At 45.2% G+C, this 21,110-nt stretch overlaps 14 non-coding genes across 14 annotated transcripts; all 14 read right to left on the bottom strand.

Annotated features, from left to right (window-relative positions):
- Nucleotides 1-1,014: 1,014 nt before the first annotated feature.
- LOC141243204 (U2 spliceosomal RNA) lies at nt 1,015-1,205 on the bottom strand. Its single transcript, XR_012307500.1, has one exon. It is a non-coding gene; the product is annotated as a U2 spliceosomal RNA (small nuclear RNA).
- A 1,115-nt stretch (nt 1,206-2,320) lies between these two features.
- Nucleotides 2,321-2,511, bottom strand: LOC141243203 (U2 spliceosomal RNA). Its single transcript, XR_012307499.1, has one exon. It is a non-coding gene; the product is annotated as a U2 spliceosomal RNA (small nuclear RNA).
- Nucleotides 2,512-3,626: 1,115 nt separating this feature from the next.
- Nucleotides 3,627-3,817, bottom strand: LOC141243202 (U2 spliceosomal RNA). Its single transcript, XR_012307498.1, has one exon. It is a non-coding gene; the product is annotated as a U2 spliceosomal RNA (small nuclear RNA).
- Nucleotides 3,818-4,932: 1,115 nt separating this feature from the next.
- Nucleotides 4,933-5,123, bottom strand: LOC141243201 (U2 spliceosomal RNA). Its single transcript, XR_012307497.1, has one exon. It is a non-coding gene; the product is annotated as a U2 spliceosomal RNA (small nuclear RNA).
- A 1,115-nt stretch (nt 5,124-6,238) lies between these two features.
- On the bottom strand, nt 6,239-6,429 carry LOC141243199 (U2 spliceosomal RNA). The gene has a single exon (XR_012307496.1). It is a non-coding gene; the product is annotated as a U2 spliceosomal RNA (small nuclear RNA).
- Nucleotides 6,430-7,544: 1,115 nt separating this feature from the next.
- On the bottom strand, nt 7,545-7,735 carry LOC141243197 (U2 spliceosomal RNA). The gene has a single exon (XR_012307494.1). It is a non-coding gene; the product is annotated as a U2 spliceosomal RNA (small nuclear RNA).
- Nucleotides 7,736-8,850: 1,115 nt separating this feature from the next.
- Nucleotides 8,851-9,041, bottom strand: LOC141243278 (U2 spliceosomal RNA). Its single transcript, XR_012307568.1, has one exon. It is a non-coding gene; the product is annotated as a U2 spliceosomal RNA (small nuclear RNA).
- Nucleotides 9,042-10,156: 1,115 nt separating this feature from the next.
- Nucleotides 10,157-10,347, bottom strand: LOC141243196 (U2 spliceosomal RNA). Its single transcript, XR_012307493.1, has one exon. It is a non-coding gene; the product is annotated as a U2 spliceosomal RNA (small nuclear RNA).
- A 1,115-nt stretch (nt 10,348-11,462) lies between these two features.
- On the bottom strand, nt 11,463-11,653 carry LOC141243195 (U2 spliceosomal RNA). The gene has a single exon (XR_012307492.1). It is a non-coding gene; the product is annotated as a U2 spliceosomal RNA (small nuclear RNA).
- A 1,118-nt stretch (nt 11,654-12,771) lies between these two features.
- Nucleotides 12,772-12,962, bottom strand: LOC141243194 (U2 spliceosomal RNA). Its single transcript, XR_012307491.1, has one exon. It is a non-coding gene; the product is annotated as a U2 spliceosomal RNA (small nuclear RNA).
- Nucleotides 12,963-14,080: 1,118 nt separating this feature from the next.
- Nucleotides 14,081-14,271, bottom strand: LOC141243193 (U2 spliceosomal RNA). Its single transcript, XR_012307490.1, has one exon. It is a non-coding gene; the product is annotated as a U2 spliceosomal RNA (small nuclear RNA).
- A 1,115-nt stretch (nt 14,272-15,386) lies between these two features.
- Nucleotides 15,387-15,577, bottom strand: LOC141243359 (U2 spliceosomal RNA). Its single transcript, XR_012307632.1, has one exon. It is a non-coding gene; the product is annotated as a U2 spliceosomal RNA (small nuclear RNA).
- A 1,115-nt stretch (nt 15,578-16,692) lies between these two features.
- LOC141243192 (U2 spliceosomal RNA) lies at nt 16,693-16,883 on the bottom strand. The gene has a single exon (XR_012307489.1). It is a non-coding gene; the product is annotated as a U2 spliceosomal RNA (small nuclear RNA).
- Nucleotides 16,884-17,998: 1,115 nt separating this feature from the next.
- LOC141243371 (U2 spliceosomal RNA) lies at nt 17,999-18,189 on the bottom strand. Its single transcript, XR_012307643.1, has one exon. It is a non-coding gene; the product is annotated as a U2 spliceosomal RNA (small nuclear RNA).
- Nucleotides 18,190-21,110: the final 2,921 nt, after the last annotated feature.

The following is a 21,110-nucleotide window of genomic DNA, read 5'->3' as shown; positions in this document are numbered from 1 at the left end:
CTCTAGATCCCTTACATGCCTGCACTTTTCGGCTTGCTGCTGCTGCAATCCACGCGTTTTAGATCTGCATAACTCCACCTCTTTAAACACAGCACCTTCACCCCCTGCTGTTCCCACCCGCCTCAACACCGTTGGAAGGGAGGAGAACCAATTAAGGCGGGGGGTGGGGTGGAACGAGCAGCTGTCTACCCTTAGCAGGAGGGCTCCTGATTACATACCTCTCCTGCTGCTGCTGCTGCTGGCTGTCCAGCAGCAGACTGAAGGTGGCTGCTGCTGTGCACAGGTATATAAAGGCTCAGAGCCTATTATGACACGCGCAGCCAGCGTTCCATTGCCACATTCCATCTACTGCAGGCAGGATACCTGGCTGGCTGAATGTCGCTGAGAAGCTCACAGAGACCGCCATAAGCAACAGTTTAACAGAATGCCACAGACTAATCAACCAAACTTTTTGGGTTGGGTTCTCTTTTATAGTCTGCAGGCATTAAATGAAAGAAGTCAGTGTTCCAGCAGAAGGAGACAACGTTTCAGAAAAGGCATTGTAGCAAACCAAAAAAGAAATTTTAAGCGCAGCAGAGTAACCAGCGCACATACCTGTTAGCTCAGGTGAGTTTAAAAGGCTGCTGTTGATAACAAGGGCATTTGCTAAATAGATGGTGTGTGTGCAACAATATACTGAAAGGTCAATTATATTGTGCAGCTTATCTCACCACCTGTAGTTATTTAGGTGAAAGCTCCAAAATGCTTGCCTAATATGTCTGTTTATCCAAAAGGAAGTAAAAAGGGAGAGCTAGAAAGATAGCATTGCATCACATTACATGGCAATGCAATGCACAGTTGCTGAAGTTGAACCAAAATGAGCTTGTAATCTGGCTTCTGCAACTTTGAACATGAAAAATCCAATGAGGAGAAGAAAAGCAAAGCCAAAGAGTCCATCCCAAAATCCGACAAACTAGCAAAATGAACAAAAAACATTGAATTCAATTCTTTCTGATTTTAGAAACTGCATTAAAGAAGGGGTGCACCGGTCCTGGAGATACTGCAATACCAGGTCAATGCGTGGAGTGGACAGAGCAAGCTCTTTTTCCATCTCCCTGTTCTAAAAATCCATTTAATATATGGTCCCCAGATAGGGGACGTATCAGATATTAAACTGATAAGAACAGATACTACACTTGATCTTAGCCAAAAGGCCGAGAAGCGATAACCAGAATTGGTTTCAAACTACGGAGCCACCCAAGGATCCTGAAAAGTCCATTTGTGGAGATGAACTCCTGGACTCCCGTTAAGAAGACATGTTGTCAACCTCTAGATCCCTTACATGCCTGCACTTTTCGGCTTGCTGCTGCTGCAATCCACGCGTTTTAGATCTGCATAACTCCACCTCTTTAAACACAGCACCTTCACCCCCTGCTGTTCCCACCCGCCTCAACACCGTTGGAAGGGAGGAGAACCAATTAAGGCGGGGGGTGGGGTGGAACGAGCAGCTGTCTACCCTTAGCAGGAGGGCTCCTGATTACATACCTCTCCTGCTGCTGCTGCTGCTGGCTGTCCAGCAGCAGACTGAAGGTGGCTGCTGCTGTGCACAGGTATATAAAGGCTCAGAGCCTATTATGACACGCGCAGCCAGCGTTCCATTGCCACATTCCATCTACTGCAGGCAGGATACCTGGCTGGCTGAATGTCGCTGAGAAGCTCACAGAGACCGCCATAAGCAACAGTTTAACAGAATGCCACAGACTAATCAACCAAACTTTTTGGGTTGGGTTCTCTTTTATAGTCTGCAGGCATTAAATGAAAGAAGTCAGTGTTCCAGCAGAAGGAGACAACGTTTCAGAAAAGGCATTGTAGCAAACCAAAAAAGAAATTTTAAGCGCAGCAGAGTAACCAGCGCACATACCTGTTAGCTCAGGTGAGTTTAAAAGGCTGCTGTTGATAACAAGGGCATTTGCTAAATAGATGGTGTGTGTGCAACAATATACTGAAAGGTCAATTATATTGTGCAGCTTATCTCACCACCTGTAGTTATTTAGGTGAAAGCTCCAAAATGCTTGCCTAATATGTCTGTTTATCCAAAAGGAAGTAAAAAGGGAGAGCTAGAAAGATAGCATTGCATCACATTACATGGCAATGCAATGCACAGTTGCTGAAGTTGAACCAAAATGAGCTTGTAATCTGGCTTCTGCAAATTTGAACATGAAAAATCCAATGAGGAGAAGAAAAGCAAAGCCAAAGAGTCCATCCCAAAATCCGACAAACAAGCAAAATGAACAAAAAACATTGAATTCAATTCTTTCTGATTTTAGAAACTGCATTAAAGAAGGGGTGCACCGGTCCTGGAGATACTGCAATACCAGGTCAATGCGTGGAGTGGACAGAGCAAGCTCTTTTTCCATCTCCCTGTTCTAAAAATCCATTTAATATATGGTCCCCAGATAGGGGACGTATCAGATATTAAACTGATAAGAACAGATACTACACTTGATCTTAGCCAAAAGGCCGAGAAGCGATAACCAGAATTGGTTTCAAACTACGGAGCCACCCAAGGATCCTGAAAAGTCCATTTGTGGAGATGAGCTCCTGGACTCCCGTTAAGAAGACATGTTGTCAACCTCTAGATCCCTTACATGCCTGCACTTTTCGGCTTGCTGCTGCTGCAATCCACGCGTTTTAGATCTGCATAACTCCACCTCTTTAAACACAGCACCTTCACCCCCTGCTGTTTCCACCCGCCTCAACAACGTTGGAAGGGAGGAGAACCAATTAAGGCGGGGGGTGGGGTGGAACGAGCAGCTGTCTACCCTTAGCAGGAGGGCTCCTGATTACATACCTCTCCTGCTGCTGCTGCTGCTGGCTGTCCAGCAGCAGACTGAAGGTGGCTGCTGCTGTGCACAGGTATATAAAGGCTCAGAGCCTATTATGACACGCGCAGCCAGCGTTCCATTGCCACATTCCATCTACTGCAGGCAGGATACCTGGCTGGCTGAATGTCGCTGAGAAGCTCACAGAGACCGCCATAAGCAACAGTTTAACAGAATGCCACAGACTAATCAACCAAACTTTTTGGGTTGGGTTCTCTTTTATAGTCTGCAGGCATTAAATGAAAGAAGTCAGTGTTCCAGCAGAAGGAGACAACGTTTCAGAAAAGGCATTGTAGCAAACCAAAAAAGAAATTTTAAGCGCAGCAGAGTAACCAGCGCACATACCTGTTAGCTCAGGTGAGTTTAAAAGGCTGCTGTTGATAACAAGGGCATTTGCTAAATAGATGGTGTGTGTGCAACAATATACTGAAAGGTCAATTATATTGTGCAGCTTATCTCACCACCTGTAGTTATTTAGGTGAAAGCTCCAAAATGCTTGCCTAATATGTCTGTTTATCCAAAAGGAAGTAAAAAGGGAGAGCTAGAAAGATAGCATTGCATCACATTACATGGCAATGCAATGCACAGTTGCTGAAGTTGAACCAAAATGAGCTTGTAATCTGGCTTCTGCAACTTTGAACATGAAAAATCCAATGAGGAGAAGAAAAGCAAAGCCAAAGAGTCCATCCCAAAATCCGACAAACAAGCAAAATGAACAAAAAACATTGAATTCAATTCTTTCTGATTTTAGAAACTGCATTAAAGAAGGGGTGCACCGGTCCTGGAGATACTGCAATACCAGGTCAATGCGTGGAGTGGACAGAGCAAGCTCTTTTTCCATCTCCCTGTTCTAAAAATCCATTTAATATATGGTCCCCAGATAGGGGACGTATCAGATATTAAACTGATAAGAACAGATACTACACTTGATCTTAGCCAAAAGGCCGAGAAGCGATAACCAGAATTGGTTTCAAACTACGGAGCCACCCAAGGATCCTGAAAAGTCCATTTGTGGAGATGAGCTCCTGGACTCCCGTTAAGAAGACATGTTGTCAACCTCTAGATCCCTTACATGCCTGCACTTTTCGGCTTGCTGCTGCTGCAATCCACGCGTTTTAGATCTGCATAACTCCACCTCTTTAAACACAGCACCTTCACCCCCTGCTGTTCCCACCCGCCTCAACACCGTTGGAAGGGAGGAGAACCAATTAAGGCGGGGGGTGGGGTGGAACGAGCAGCTGTCTACCCTTAGCAGGAGGGCTCCTGATTACATACCTCTCCTGCTGCTGCTGCTGCTGGCTGTCCAGCAGCAGACTGAAGGTGGCTGCTGCTGTGCACAGGTATATAAAGGCTCAGAGCCTATTATGACACGCGCAGCCAGCGTTCCATTGCCACATTCCATCTACTGCAGGCAGGATACCTGGCTGGCTGAATGTCGCTGAGAAGCTCACAGAGACCGCCATAAGCAACAGTTTAACAGAATGCCACAGACTAATCAACCAAACTTTTTGGGTTGGGTTCTCTTTTATAGTCTGCAGGCATTAAATGAAAGAAGTCAGTGTTCCAGCAGAAGGAGACAACGTTTCAGAAAAGGCATTGTAGCAAACCAAAAAAGAAATTTTAAGCGCAGCAGAGTAACCAGCGCACATACCTGTTAGCTCAGGTGAGTTTAAAAGGCTGCTGTTGATAACAAGGGCATTTGCTAAATAGATGGTGTGTGTGCAACAATATACTGAAAGGTCAATTATATTGTGCAGCTTATCTCACCACCTGTAGTTATTTAGGTGAAAGCTCCAAAATGCTTGCCTAATATGTCTGTTTATCCAAAAGGAAGTAAAAAGGGAGAGCTAGAAAGATAGCATTGCATCACATTACATGGCAATGCAATGCACAGTTGCTGAAGTTGAACCAAAATGAGCTTGTAATCTGGCTTCTGCAAATTTGAACATGAAAAATCCAATGAGGAGAAGAAAAGCAAAGCCAAAGAGTCCATCCCAAAATCCGACAAACAAGCAAAATGAACAAAAAACATTGAATTCAATTCTTTCTGATTTTAGAAACTGCATTAAAGAAGGGGTGCACCGGTCCTGGAGATACTGCAATACCAGGTCAATGCGTGGAGTGGACAGAGCAAGCTCTTTTTCCATCTCCCTGTTCTAAAAATCCATTTAATATATGGTCCCCAGATAGGGGACGTATCAGATATTAAACTGATAAGAACAGATACTACACTTGATCTTAGCCAAAAGGCCGAGAAGCGATAACCAGAATTGGTTTCAAACTACGGAGCCACCCAAGGATCCTGAAAAGTCCATTTGTGGAGATGAGCTCCTGGACTCCCGTTAAGAAGACATGTTGTCAACCTCTAGATCCCTTACATGCCTGCACTTTTCGGCTTGCTGCTGCTGCAATCCACGCGTTTTAGATCTGCATAACTCCACCTCTTTAAACACAGCACCTTCACCCCCTGCTGTTTCCACCCGCCTCAACAACGTTGGAAGGGAGGAGAACCAATTAAGGCGGGGGGTGGGGTGGAACGAGCAGCTGTCTACCCTTAGCAGGAGGGCTCCTGATTACATACCTCTCCTGCTGCTGCTGCTGCTGGCTGTCCAGCAGCAGACTGAAGGTGGCTGCTGCTGTGCACAGGTATATAAAGGCTCAGAGCCTATTATGACACGCGCAGCCAGCGTTCCATTGCCACATTCCATCTACTGCAGGCAGGATACCTGGCTGGCTGAATGTCGCTGAGAAGCTCACAGAGACCGCCATAAGCAACAGTTTAACAGAATGCCACAGACTAATCAACCAAACTTTTTGGGTTGGGTTCTCTTTTATAGTCTGCAGGCATTAAATGAAAGAAGTCAGTGTTCCAGCAGAAGGAGACAACGTTTCAGAAAAGGCATTGTAGCAAACCAAAAAAGAAATTTTAAGCGCAGCAGAGTAACCAGCGCACATACCTGTTAGCTCAGGTGAGTTTAAAAGGCTGCTGTTGATAACAAGGGCATTTGCTAAATAGATGGTGTGTGTGCAACAATATACTGAAAGGTCAATTATATTGTGCAGCTTATCTCACCACCTGTAGTTATTTAGGTGAAAGCTCCAAAATGCTTGCCTAATATGTCTGTTTATCCAAAAGGAAGTAAAAAGGGAGAGCTAGAAAGATAGCATTGCATCACATTACATGGCAATGCAATGCACAGTTGCTGAAGTTGAACCAAAATGAGCTTGTAATCTGGCTTCTGCAACTTTGAACATGAAAAATCCAATGAGGAGAAGAAAAGCAAAGCCAAAGAGTCCATCCCAAAATCCGACAAACAAGCAAAATGAACAAAAAACATTGAATTCAATTCTTTCTGATTTTAGAAACTGCATTAAAGAAGGGGTGCACCGGTCCTGGAGATACTGCAATACCAGGTCAATGCGTGGAGTGGACAGAGCAAGCTCTTTTTCCATCTCCCTGTTCTAAAAATCCATTTAATATATGGTCCCCAGATAGGGGACGTATCAGATATTAAACTGATAAGAACAGATACTACACTTGATCTTAGCCAAAAGGCCGAGAAGCGATAACCAGAATTGGTTTCAAACTACGGAGCCACCCAAGGATCCTGAAAAGTCCATTTGTGGAGATGAGCTCCTGGACTCCCGTTAAGAAGACATGTTGTCAACCTCTAGATCCCTTACATGCCTGCACTTTTCGGCTTGCTGCTGCTGCAATCCACGCGTTTTAGATCTGCATAACTCCACCTCTTTAAACACAGCACCTTCACCCCCTGCTGTTCCCACCCGCCTCAACACCGTTGGAAGGGAGGAGAACCAATTAAGGCGGGGGGTGGGGTGGAATGAGCAGCTGTCTACCCTTAGCAGGAGGGCTCCTGATTACATACCTCTCCTGCTGCTGCTGCTGCTGGCTGTCCAGCAGCAGACTGAAGGTGGCTGCTGCTGTGCACAGGTATATAAAGGCTCAGAGCCTATTATGACACGCGCAGCCAGCGTTCCATTGCCACATTCCATCTACTGCAGGCAGGATACCTGGCTGGCTGAATGTCGCTGAGAAGCTCACAGAGACCGCCATAAGCAACAGTTTAACAGAATGCCACAGACTAATCAACCAAACTTTTTGGGTTGGGTTCTCTTTTATAGTCTGCAGGCATTAAATGAAAGAAGTCAGTGTTCCAGCAGAAGGAGACAACGTTTCAGAAAAGGCATTGTAGCAAACCAAAAAAGAAATTTTAAGCGCAGCAGAGTAACCAGCGCACATACCTGTTAGCTCAGGTGAGTTTAAAAGGCTGCTGTTGATAACAAGGGCATTTGCTAAATAGATGGTGTGTGTGCAACAATATACTGAAAGGTCAATTATATTGTGCAGCTTATCTCACCACCTGTAGTTATTTAGGTGAAAGCTCCAAAATGCTTGCCTAATATGTCTGTTTATCCAAAAGGAAGTAAAAAGGGAGAGCTAGAAAGATAGCATTGCATCACATTACATGGCAATGCAATGCACAGTTGCTGAAGTTGAACCAAAATGAGCTTGTAATCTGGCTTCTGCAAATTTGAACATGAAAAATCCAATGAGGAGAAGAAAAGCAAAGCCAAAGAGTCCATCCCAAAATCCGACAAACAAGCAAAATGAACAAAAAACATTGAATTCAATTCTTTCTGATTTTAGAAACTGCATTAAAGAAGGGGTGCACCGGTCCTGGAGATACTGCAATACCAGGTCAATGCGTGGAGTGGACAGAGCAAGCTCTTTTTCCATCTCCCTGTTCTAAAAATCCATTTAATATATGGTCCCCAGATAGGGGACGTATCAGATATTAAACTGATAAGAACAGATACTACACTTGATCTTAGCCAAAAGGCCGAGAAGCGATAACCAGAATTGGTTTCAAACTACGGAGCCACCCAAGGATCCTGAAAAGTCCATTTGTGGAGATTAGCTCCTGGACTCCCGTTAAGAAGACATGTTGTCAACCTCTAGATCCCTTACATGCCTGCACTTTTCGGCTTGCTGCTGCTGCAATCCACGCGTTTTAGATCTGCATAACTCCACCTCTTTAAACACAGCACCTTCACCCCCTGCTGTTTCCACCCGCCTCAACAACGTTGGAAGGGAGGAGAACCAATTAAGGCGGGGGGTGGGGTGGAACGAGCAGCTGTCTACCCTTAGCAGGAGGGCTCCTGATTACATACCTCTCCTGCTGCTGCTGCTGCTGGCTGTCCAGCAGCAGACTGAAGGTGGCTGCTGCTGTGCACAGGTATATAAAGGCTCAGAGCCTATTATGACACGCGCAGCCAGCGTTCCATTGCCACATTCCATCTACTGCAGGCAGGATACCTGGCTGGCTGAATGTCGCTGAGAAGCTCACAGAGACCGCCATAAGCAACAGTTTAACAGAATGCCACAGACTAATCAACCAAACTTTTTGGGTTGGGTTCTCTTTTATAGTCTGCAGGCATTAAATGAAAGAAGTCAGTGTTCCAGCAGAAGGAGACAACGTTTCAGAAAAGGCATTGTAGCAAACCAAAAAAGAAATTTTAAGCGCAGCAGAGTAACCAGCGCACATACCTGTTAGCTCAGGTGAGTTTAAAAGGCTGCTGTTGATAACAAGGGCATTTGCTAAATAGATGGTGTGTGTGCAACAATATACTGAAAGGTCAATTATATTGTGCAGCTTATCTCACCACCTGTAGTTATTTAGGTGAAAGCTCCAAAATGCTTGCCTAATATGTCTGTTTATCCAAAAGGAAGTAAAAAGGGAGAGCTAGAAAGATAGCACTGCATCACATTACATGGCAATGCAATGCACAGTTGCTGAAGTTGAACCAAAATGAGCTTGTAATCTGGCTTCTGCAACTTTGAACATGAAAAATCCAATGAGGAGAAGAAAAGCAAAGCCAAAGAGTCCATCCCAAAATCCGACAAACAAGCAAAATGAACAAAAAACATTGAATTCAATTCTTTCTGATTTTAGAAACTGCATTAAAGAAGGGGTGCACCGGTCCTGGAGATACTGCAATACCAGGTCAATGCGTGGAGTGGACAGAGCAAGCTCTTTTCCCATCTCCCTGTTCTAAAAATCCATTTAATATATGGTCCCCAGATAGGGGACGTATCAGATATTAAACTGATAAGAACAGATACTACACTTGATCTTAGCCAAAAGGCCGAGAAGCGATAACCAGAATTGGTTTCAAACTACGGAGCCACCCAAGGATCCTGAAAAGTCCATTTGTGGAGATGAGCTCCTGGACTCCCGTTAAGAAGACATGTTGTCAACCTCTAGATCCCTTACATGCCTGCACTTTTCGGCTTGCTGCTGCTGCAATCCACGCGTTTTAGATCTGCATAACTCCACCTCTTTAAACACAGCACCTTCACCCCCTGCTGTTCCCACCCGCCTCAACACCGTTGGAAGGGAGGAGAACCAATTAAGGCGGGGGGTGGGGTGGAACGAGCAGCTGTCTACCCTTAGCAGGAGGGCTCCTGATTACATACCTCTCCTGCTGCTGCTGCTGCTGGCTGTCCAGCAGCAGACTGAAGGTGGCTGCTGCTGTGCACAGGTATATAAAGGCTCAGAGCCTATTATGACACGCGCAGCCAGCGTTCCATTGCCACATTCCATCTACTGCAGGCAGGATACCTGGCTGGCTGAATGTCGCTGAGAAGCTCACAGAGACCGCCATAAGCAACAGTTTAACAGAATGCCACAGACTAATCAACCAAACTTTTTGGGTTGGGTTCTCTTTTATAGTCTGCAGGCATTAAATGAAAGAAGTCAGTGTTCCAGCAGAAGGAGACAACATTTCAGAAAAGGCATTGTAGCAAACCAAAAAAGAAATTTTAAGCGCAGCAGAGTAACCAGCGCACATACCTGTTAGCTCAGGTGAGTTTAAAAGGCTGCTGTTGATAACAAGGGCATTTGCTAAATAGATGGTGTGTGTGCAACAATATACTGAAAGGTCAATTATATTGTGCAGCTTATCTCACCACCTGTAGTTATTTAGGTGAAAGCTCCAAAATGCTTGCCTAATATGTCTGTTTATCCAAAAGGAAGTAAAAAGGGAGAGCTAGAAAGATAGCATTGCATCACATTACATGGCAATGCAATGCACAGTTGCTGAAGTTGAACCAAAATGAGCTTGTAATCTGGCTTCTGCAACTTTGAACATGAAAAATCCAATGAGGAGAAGAAAAGCAAAGCCAAAGAGTCCATCCCAAAATCCAACAAACAAGCAAAATGAACAAAAAACATTGAATTCAATTCTTTCTGATTTTAGAAACTGCATTAAAGAAGGGGTGCACCGGTCCTGGAGATACTGCAATACCAGGTCAATGCGTGGAGTGGACAGAGCAAGCTCTTTTTCCATCTCCCTGTTCTAAAAATCCATTTAATATATGGTCCCCAGATAGGGGACGTATCAGATATTAAACTGATAAGAACAGATACTACACTTGATCTTAGCCAAAAGGCCGAGAAGCGATAACCAGAATTGGTTTCAAACTACGGAGCCACCCAAGGATCCTGAAAAGTCCATTTGTGGAGATGAGCTCCTGGACTCCCGTTAAGAAGACATGTTGTCAACCTCTAGATCCCTTACATGCCTGCACTTTTCGGCTTGCTGCTGCTGCAATCCACGCGTTTTAGATCTGCATAACTCCACCTCTTTAAACACAGCACCTTCACCCCCTGCTGTTCCCACCCGCCTCAACACCGTTGGAAGGGAGGAGAACCAATTAAGGCGGGGGGTGGGGTGGAACGAGCAGCTGTCTACCCTTAGCAGGAGGGCTCCTGATTACATACCTCTCCTGCTGCTGCTGCTGCTGGCTGTCCAGCAGCAGACTGAAGGTGGCTGCTGCTGTGCACAGGTATATAAAGGCTCAGAGCCTATTATGACACGCGCAGCCAGCGTTCCATTGCCACATTCCATCTACTGCAGGCAGGATACCTGGCTGGCTGAATGTCGCTGAGAAGCTCACAGAGACCGCCATAAGCAACAGTTTAACAGAATGCCACAGACTAATCAACCAAACTTTTTGGGTTGGGTTCTCTTTTATAGTCTGCAGGCATTAAATGAAAGAAGTCAGTGTTCCAGCAGAAGGAGACAACGTTTCAGAAAAGGCATTGTAGCAAACCAAAAAAGAAATTTTAAGCGCAGCAGAGTAACCAGCGCACATACCTGTTAGCTCAGGTGAGTTTAAAAGGCTGCTGTTGATAACAAGGGCATTTGCTAAATAGATGGTGTGTGTGCAACAATATACTGAAAGGTCAATTATATTGTGCAGCTTATCTCACCACCTGTAGTTATTTAGGTGAAAGCTCCAAAATGCTTGCCTAATATGTCTGTTTATCCAAAAGGAAGTAAAAAGGGAGAGCTAGAAAGATAGCATTGCATCACATTACATGGCAATGCAATGCACAGTTGCTGAAGTTGAACCAAAATGAGCTTGTAATCTGGCTTCTGCAACTTTGAACATGAAAAATCCAATGAGGAGAAGAAAAGCAAAGCCAAAGAGTCCATCCCAAAATCCGACAAACAAGCAAAATGAACAAAAAACATTGAATTCAATTCTTTCTGATTTTAGAAACTGCATTAAAGAAGGGGTGCACCGGTCCTGGAGATACTGCAATACCAGGTCAATGCGTGGAGTGGACAGAGCAAGCTCTTTTTCCATCTCCCTGTTCTAAAAATCCATTTAATATATGGTCCCCAGATAGGGGACGTATCAGATATTAAACTGATAAGAACAGATACTACACTTGATCTTAGCCAAAAGGCCGAGAAGCGATAACCAGAATTGGTTTCAAACTACGGAGCCACCCAAGGATCCTGAAAAGTCCATTTGTGGAGATGAGCTCCTGGACTCCCGTTAAGAAGACATGTTGTCAACCTCTAGATCCCTTACATGCCTGCACTTTTCGGCTTGCTGCTGCTGCAATCCACGCGTTTTAGATCTGCATAACTCCACCTCTTTAAACACAGCACCTTCACCCCCTGCTGTTCCCACCCGCCTCAACACCGTTGGAAGGGAGGAGAACCAATTAAGGCGGGGGGTGGGGTGGAACGAGCAGCTGTCTACCCTTAGCAGGAGGGCTCCTGATTACATACCTCTCCTGCTGCTGCTACTGCTGCTGGCTGTCCAGCAGCAGACTGAAGGTGGCTGCTGCTGTGCACAGGTATATAAAGGCTCAGAGCCTATTATGACACGCGCAGCCAGCGTTCCATTGCCACATTCCATCTACTGCAGGCAGGATACCTGGCTGGCTGAATGTCGCTGAGAAGCTCACAGAGACCGCCATAAGCAACAGTTTAACAGAATGCCACAGACTAATCAACCAAACTTTTTGGGTTGGGTTCTCTTTTATAGTCTGCAGGCATTAAATGAAAGAAGTCAGTGTTCCAGCAGAAGGAGACAACGTTTCAGAAAAGGCATTGTAGCAAACCAAAAAAGAAATTTTAAGCGCAGCAGAGTAACTAGCGCACATACCTGTTAGCTCAGGTGAGTTTAAAAGGCTGCTGTTGATAACAAGGGCATTTGCTAAATAGATGGTGTGTGTGCAACAATATACTGAAAGGTCAATTATATTGTGCAGCTTATCTCACCACCTGTAGTTATTTAGGTGAAAGCTCCAAAATGCTTGCCTAATATGTCTGTTTATCCAAAAGGAAGTAAAAAGGGAGAGCTAGAAAGATAGCATTGCATCACATTACATGGCAATGCAATGCACAGTTGCTGAAGTTGAACCAAAATGAGCTTGTAATCTGGCTTCTGCAACTTTGAACATGAAAAATCCAATGAGGAGAAGAAAAGCAAAGCCAAAGAGTCCATCCCAAAATCCGACAAACAAGCAAAATGAACAAAAAACATTGAATTCAATTCTTTCTGATTTTAGAAACTGCATTAAAAAAGGGGTGCACCGGTCCTGGAGATACTGCAATACCAGGTCAATGCGTGGAGTGGACAGAGCAAGCTCTTTTTCCATCTCCCTGTTCTAAAAATCCATTTAATATATGGTCCCCAGATAGGGGACGTATCAGATATTAAACTGATAAGAACAGATACTACACTTGATCTTAGCCAAAAGGCCGAGAAGCGATAACCAGAATTGGTTTCAAACTACGGAGCCACCCAAGGATCCTGAAAAGTCCATTTGTGGAGATGAGCTCCTGGACTCCCGTTAAGAAGACATGTTGTCAACCTCTAGATCCCTTACATGCCTGCACTTTTCGGCTTGCTGCTGCTGCAATCCACGCGTTTTAGATCTGCATAACTCCACCTCTTTAAACACAGCACCTTCACCCCCTGCTGTTCCCACCCGCCTCAACACCGTTGGAAGGGAGGAGAACCAATTAAGGCGGGGGGTGGGGTGGAACGAGCAGCTGTCTACCCTTAGCAGGAGGGCTCCTGATTACATATCTCTCCTGCTGCTGCTGCTGCTGCCGGCTGTCCAGCAGCAGACTGAAGGTGGCTGCTGCTGTGCACAGGTATATAAAGGCTCAGAGCCTATTATGACACGCGCAGCCAGCGTTCCATTGCCACATTCCATCTACTGCAGGCAGGATACCTGGCTGGCTGAATGTCGCTGAGAAGCTCACAGAGACCGCCATAAGCAACAGTTTAACAGAATGCCACAGACTAATCAACCAAACTTTTTGGGTTGGGTTCTCTTTTATAGTCTGCAGGCATTAAATGAAAGAAGTCAGTGTTCCAGCAGAAGGAGACAACGTTTCAGAAAAGGCATTGTAGCAAACCAAAAAAGAAATTTTAAGCGCACCAGAGTAACTAGCGCACATACCTGTTAGCTCAGGCGAGTTTAAAAGGCTGCTGTTGATAACAAGGGCATTTGCTAAATAGATGGTGTGTGTGCAACAATATACTGAAAGGTCAATTATATTGTGCAGCTTATCTCACCACCTGTAGTTATTTAGGTGAAAGCTCCAAAATGCTTGCCTAATATGTCTGTTTATCCAAAAGGAAGTAAAAAGGGAGAGCTAGAAAGATAGCATTGCATCACATTACATGGCAATGCAATGCACAGTTGCTGAAGTTGAACCAAAATGAGCTTGTAATCTGGCTTCTGCAACTTTGAACATGAAAAATCCAATGAGGAGAAGAAAAGCAAAGCCAAAGAGTCCATCCCAAAATCCGACAAACAAGCAAAATGAACAAAAAACATTGAATTCAATTCTTTCTGATTTTAGAAACTGCATTAAAGAAGGGGTGCACCGGTCCTGGAGATACTGCAATACCAGGTCAATGCGTGGAGTGGACAGAGCAAGCTCTTTTTCCATCTCCCTGTTCTAAAAATCCATTTAATATATGGTCCCCAGATAGGGGACGTATCAGATATTAAACTGATAAGAACAGATACTACACTTGATCTTAGCCAAAAGGCCGAGAAGCGATAACCAGAATTGGTTTCAAACTACGGAGCCACCCAAGGATCCTGAAAAGTCCATTTGTGGAGATGAGCTCCTGGACTCCCGTTAAGAAGACATGTTGTCAACCTCTAGATCCCTTACATGCCTGCACTTTTCGGCTTGCTGCTGCTGCAATCCACGCGTTTTAGATCTGCATAACTCCACCTCTTTAAACACAGCACCTTCACCCCCTGCTGTTCCCACCCGCCTCAACACCGTTGGAAGGGAGGAGAACCAATTAAGGCGGGGGGTGGGGTGGAACGAGCAGCTGTCTACCCTTAGCAGGAGGGCTCCTGATTACATACCTCTCCTGCTGCTGCTGCTGCTGGCTGTCCAGCAGCAGACTGAAGGTGGCTGCTGCTGTGCACAGGTATATAAAGGCTCAGAGCCTATTATGACACGCGCAGCCAGCGTTCCATTGCCACATTCCATCTACTGCAGGCAGGATACCTGGCTGGCTGAATGTCGCTGAGAAGCTCACAGAGACCGCCATAAGCAACAGTTTAACAGAATGCCACAGACTAATCAACCAAACTTTTTGGGTTGGGTTCTCTTTTATAGTCTGCAGGCATTAAATGAAAGAAGTCAGTGTTCCAGCAGAAGGAGACAACGTTTCAGAAAAGGCATTGTAGCAAACCAAAAAAGAAATTTTAAGCGCAGCAGAGTAACCAGCGCACATACCTGTTAGCTCAGGTGAGTTTAAAAGGCTGCTGTTGATAACAAGGGCATTTGCTAAATAGATGGTGTGTGTGCAACAATATACTGAAAGGTCAATTATATTGTGCAGCTTATCTCACCACCTGTAGTTATTTAGGTGAAAGCTCCAAAATGCTTGCCTAATATGTCTGTTTATCCAAAAGGAAGTAAAAAGGGAGAGCTAGAAAGATAGCATTGCATCACATTACATGGCAATGCAATGCACAGTTGCTGAAGTTGAACCAAAATGAGCTTGTAATCTGGCTTCTGCAACTTTGAACATGAAAAATCCAATGAGGAGAAGAAAAGCAAAGCCAAAGAGTCCATCCCAAAATCCGACAAACAAGCAAAATGAACAAAAAACATTGAATTCAATTCTTTCTGATTTTAGAAACTGCATTAAAGAAGGGGTGCACCGATCCTGGAGATACTGCAATACCAGGTCAATGCGTGGAGTGGACAGAGCAAGCTCTTTTTCCATCTCCCTGTTCTAAAAATCCATTTAATATATGGTCCCCAGATAGGGGACGTATCAGATATTAAACTGATAAGAACAGATACTACACTTGATCTTAGCCAAAAGGCCGAGAAGCGATAACCAGAATTGGTTTCAAACTACGGAGCCACCCAAGGATCCTGAAAAGTCCATTTGTGGAGATGAGCTCCTGGACTCCCGTTAAGAAGACATGTTGTCAACCTCTAGATCCCTTACATGCCTGCACTTTTCGGCTTGCTGCTGCTGCAATCCACGCGTTTTAGATCTGCATAACTCCACCTCTTTAAACACAGCACCTTCACCCCCTGCTGTTCCCACCCGCCTCAACACCATTGGAAGGGAGGAGAACCAATTAAGGCGGGGGGTGGGGTGGAACGAGCAGCTGTCTACCCTTAGCAGGAGGGCTCCTGATTACATACCTCTCCTGCTGCTGCTGCTGCTGGCTGTCCAGCAGCAGACTGAAGGTGGCTGCTGCTGTGCACAGGTATATAAAGGCTCAGAGCCTATTATGACACGCGCAGCCAGCGTTCCATTGCCACATTCCATCTACTGCAGGCAGGATACCTGGCTGGCTGAATGTCGCTGAGAAGCTCACAGAGACCGCCATAAGCAACAGTTTAACAGAATGCCACAGACTAATCAACCAAACTTTTTGGGTTGGGTTCTCTTTTATAGTCTGCAGGCATTAAATGAAAGAAGTCAGTGTTCCAGCAGAAGGAGACAACGTTTCAGAAAAGGCATTGTAGCAAACCAAAAAAGAAATTTTAAGCGCAGCAGAGTAACCAGCGCACATACCTGTTAGCTCAGGTGAGTTTAAAAGGCTGCTGTTGATAACAAGGGCATTTGCTAAATAGATGGTGTGTGTGCAACAATATACTGAAAGGTCAATTATATTGTGCAGCTTATCTCACCACCTGTAGTTATTTAGGTGAAAGCTCCAAAATGCTTGCCTAATATGTCTGTTTATCCAAAAGGAAGTAAAAAGGGAGAGCTAGAAAGATAGCATTGCATCACATTACATGGCAATGCAATGCACAGTTGCTGAAGTTGAACCAAAATGAGCTTGTAATCTGGCTTCTGCAACTTTGAACATGAAAAATCCAATGAGGAGAAGAAAAGCAAAGCCAAAGAGTCCATCCCAAAATCCGACAAACAAGCAAAATGAACAAAAAACATTGAATTCAATTCTTTCTGATTTTAGAAACTGCATTAAAGAAGGGGTGCACCGGTCCTGGAGATACTGCAATACCAGGTCAATGCGTGGAGTGGACAGAGCAAGCTCTTTTTCCATCTCCCTGTTCTAAAAATCCATTTAATATATGGTCCCCAGATAGGGGACGTATCAGATATTAAACTGATAAGAACAGATACTACACTTGATCTTAGCCAAAAGGCCGAGAAGCGATAACCAGAATTGGTTTCAAACTACGGAGCCACCCAAGGATCCTGAAAAGTCCATTTGTGGAGATGAGCTCCTGGACTCCCGTTAAGAAGACATGTTGTCAACCTCTAGATCCCTTACATGCCTGCACTTTTCGGCTTGCTGCTGCTGCAATCCACGCGTTTTAGATCTGCATAACTCCACCTCTTTAAACACAGCACCTTCACCCCCTGCTGTTCCCACCCGCCTCAACACCGTTGGAAGGGAGGAGAACCAATTAAGGCGGGGGGTGGGGTGGAACGAGCAGCTGTTTACCCTTAGCAGGAGGGCTCCTGATTACATACCTCTCCTGCTGCTGCTGCTGCTGGCTGTCCAGCAGCAGACTGAAGGTGGCTGCTGCTGTGCACAGGTATATAAAGGCTCAGAGCCTATTATGACACGCGCAGCCAGCGTTCCATTGCCACATTCCATCTACTGCAGGCAGGATACCTGGCTGGCTGAATGTCGCTGAGAAGCTCACAGAGACCGCCATAAGCAACAGTTTAACAGAATGCCACAGACTAATCAACCAAACTTTTTGGGTTGGGTTCTCTTTTATAGTCTGCAGGCATTAAATGAAAGAAGTCAGTGTTCCAGCAGAAGGAGACAACGTTTCAGAAAAGGCATTGTAGCAAACCAAAAAAGAAATTTTAAGCGCAGCAGAGTAACCAGCGCACATACCTGTTAGCTCAGGTGAGTTTAAAAGGCTGCTGTTGATAACAAGGGCATTTGCTAAATAGATGGTGTGTGTGCAACAATATACTGAAAGGTCAATTATATTGTGCAGCTTATCTCACCACCTGTAGTTATTTAGGTGAAAGCTCCAAAATGCTTGCCTAATATGTGTGTTTATCCAAAAGGAAGTAAAAAGGGAGAGCTAGAAAGATAGCATTGCATCACATTACATGGCAATGCAATGCACAGTTGCTGAAGTTGAACCAAAATGAGCTTGTAATCTGGCTTCTGCAACTTTGAACATGAAAAATCCAATGAGGAGAAGAAAAGCAAAGCCAAAGAGTCCATCCCAAAATCCGACAAACAAGCAAAATGAACAAAAAACATTGAATTCAATTCTTTCTGATTTTAGAAACTGCATTAAAGAAGGGGTGCACCGTTCCTGGAGATACTGCAATACCAGGTCAATGCGTGGAGTGGACAGAGCAAGCTCTTTTTCCATCTCCCTGTTCTAAAAATCCATTTAATATATGGTCCCCAGATAGGGGACGTATCAGATATTAAACTGATAAGAACAGATACTACACTTGATCTTAGCCAAAAGGCCGAGAAGCGATAACCAGAATTGGTTTCAAACTACGGAGCCACCCAAGGATCCTGAAAAGTCCATTTGTGGAGATGAGCTCCTGGATAGAGATGAGCGGTGTTCGACTAGAACTGTTCGCCAATCTCAAATTCGAGCTGTTTTGGGCGGTGTTCGAGTTGTTCGACGAACCCGAACGATTTGCAAAAAATTCGGCTGTTCGAGGTTATGTTCGATAACTGTTCGTGCACCAAAAGCGTGTCCTGCATGGATTGTCTGCCACTCACTGTAATGCCACAGCCATGGTGGTTGTGGCATTACAGTGATTGCCCAAATCGATGGGAACAGTGCCAACAGTGAAACATGAAAAGCCGGCAATTCAGCAGCGGCATACACCTGTACCCGACAATTTAGAACCGAAAGAATAGAGCTTCACACATAGATTAGATAGATATAAACATGTCAGCCACATATATACGAAGTACAGTGAAAGTGCTGCTTACTGTACTTGTCATTTAGCGTAAAGGATTTATCAAAAAAAATAATAGTGTTTTCATGCACCGTCTCTTTAAAAAAGCCGGCCGGCAATTCAGCAGCGGTACCCGACAATTTATAACAGACAGAATAGAGCTTCACACATAGATTAGATAGATAGAAACATGTCAGTCACATATATATGAAGTACAGTGATAGTGTTGGTTACTGTACTTGTCATTTAGTATTAAAATAAAGGATTTATTATTAAAAAAATTGGCGTGGGGTTCCCCTTAATTTTAGGCTCTAGCGGAGGTTAAGCAGACGGCTGGGGCAGATGTTTGAAGCCTGGGAAGGGGGTAATACCCACGGAGCTTCCCAGGCTACTAATATCAGCCCCCAGCTGAATACATAGCCTTTACTAGCTATTAAAATGGGGGACCCCCCCAAAAAAATGACGTGGGGTCCCCCCTAATTTAATAGCTAGCAAAGGCTAGGCAGACAGCTGGGGGCTGATATTAATAGCCCAGGAAGGGAGCCATGAATATTGGCCCCCTCCCAGGCTAGAAACACCAGCCGTCAGCCGCCCCAGAAATGGCGCATTCATAGGATGCGCCAATTCTGGCACTTAGCCTCGCTCTTCCACGCTGCCCTGGTGCGGTGGCAGGGGGTAATAGGGTTGGGGTTGATGTCAGCTTATAATGCCAGCTGACATCAAGCCCAGGTTAGTAATGGAGAGGCGTCTATAAGACACCCCCATTACTAACCCCATAGTCAAAGTTAAAAAAAACACAAACACCCAGAATAAAGTCCTTTAATTGAAATAAAGACACAGTCCTTTATTGTTCTAAATTAAACCATACTTACCGTCACGCCCATTCCAGCTGAAGCCAACGATCTCCTGCAATAAAAGAAAAATAATAAAGCAACCTCATCCTTACCTTTCCATGGTTCCCACGACAGCTTCAGCTCTGCTACATCGAGATGACAGGCTGGACCGCAGCAGAACGCTGCCATCCAGCCTCTCATCCCGCAGACACTGAGAAGCGCAGGCTTGCTTGCGCTGCTCAGCGTCTCTCTGTGACGACATCCAGATGAGCCGAGTTCATGTCCAATGAACTCGGCTCACCTCATGCACGTCACTGACAGCGTGGGAAAATTCTCAAGCTGAAGCGCTGAGTGCAGGAGAATTTTCCCACGCTGTCAGTGACGTGCATAAGGTGAGCTCATGTCCAATGAACTCAGCTCACCTCCTGCACGTCACTAACAGCGTGGGAGAATTCTCCTGCACTCAGCGCTTCAGTGTGAGAATTCTCCCACGCTGAAGCGCTGAGTGCAGGAGAATTTTCCCACGCTGTCAGTGACGTGCATGAGGTGAGCCGAGTTCATTGGACATTAACTCGGCTCATCTGGATGCCCTCACAGAGAGACACTGTGGAGCGCAAGCAAGCCTGCGCTTCTCAGTGTCTGCGGGATGACAGACTGGATGGCAGCGTTCTGCTGCGGTCCAGCCTGTCATCTCGATGTAGCAGAGCTGAAGCTGTCATGGGAACCATGGAAAGGTAAGGATGATGTTGCTTTATTATTTTTCTTTTATTTCAGGAGATCGTTGGCTTCAGCTGGAATGGGCGTGATGGTAAGTATGGTTTAATTTAGAACAATAAAGAATTGTGTGTTTATTTCAATTAAAGGACTTTTTTCTGGGTGTTGTGTTTTTTTTAAATTCTTTACTAGAAATTCATGGTGGTCATGTCTAATATTGGCGTGACCCCATGAATTTCGGGCTTAGGGCCAGCTGATAATGCCAAGCTGGCCCTAACCCCTTTATTACCCAGTGAGCCACCGCATCAGGGCCCTGGATGAGTTGGGTACAGCGCCAGAAGATGGCGCTTCTATGAACGCGCCATTTTCCGGGGTGGCTGCGGACTGCAATTTGCAGCGGGGGTGGCCCAGAAAGCTTGGGCCTCCCTGCGCTGCGGATTCCAGCCCCCAGCTGCCTAGTTGTACCTGGCTGGACACAAAAACAGGGCGAAGCCCCACGTCAATTTTCTTTAAATTATTTCATGAAATAATTAAGAAAAAAGGGCTTCCCTATATTGTTGTGTCCGGCCAGGTACAAATAGGCAGCTGGTGGTTGGGGGCAGCCCGTTCCTGCCTGCTGTACCTGGCTGGACACAAATATAGTGCGAAGCCCCACGTCAATTTTTTTAAAATTATTTCATGAATTTCCTGAAATAATTTAAAAAAATTTAAGTGGGGCTTCGCACTATATTTGTGTCCAGCCAGGTACAGCAGGCAGGAACGGGCTGCCCCCATCCACCAGCTGCCTATTTGTACCTGGCCGGACACAACAATATAGGGAAGCCCTTTTTTTCTTAATTATTTCATGAATTTCATGAAATAATTAAAAAAAATTGAAGTGGGGCTTCGCACAATATTTGTGTCCAGCCAGGTACAGCAGGCAGGAACGGGCTGCCCCCA

The sequence above is a fragment of the Phyllobates terribilis genome, unplaced genomic scaffold (assembly GCF_046119375.1).
Source record: "Phyllobates terribilis strain yellow unplaced genomic scaffold, ASM4611937v1 Scaffold_1213__1_contigs__length_355869, whole genome shotgun sequence".
NCBI lineage: Eukaryota > Metazoa > Chordata > Amphibia > Anura > Dendrobatidae > Phyllobates > Phyllobates terribilis.
This window is presented reverse-complemented; position numbering and strand designations above follow the sequence as displayed.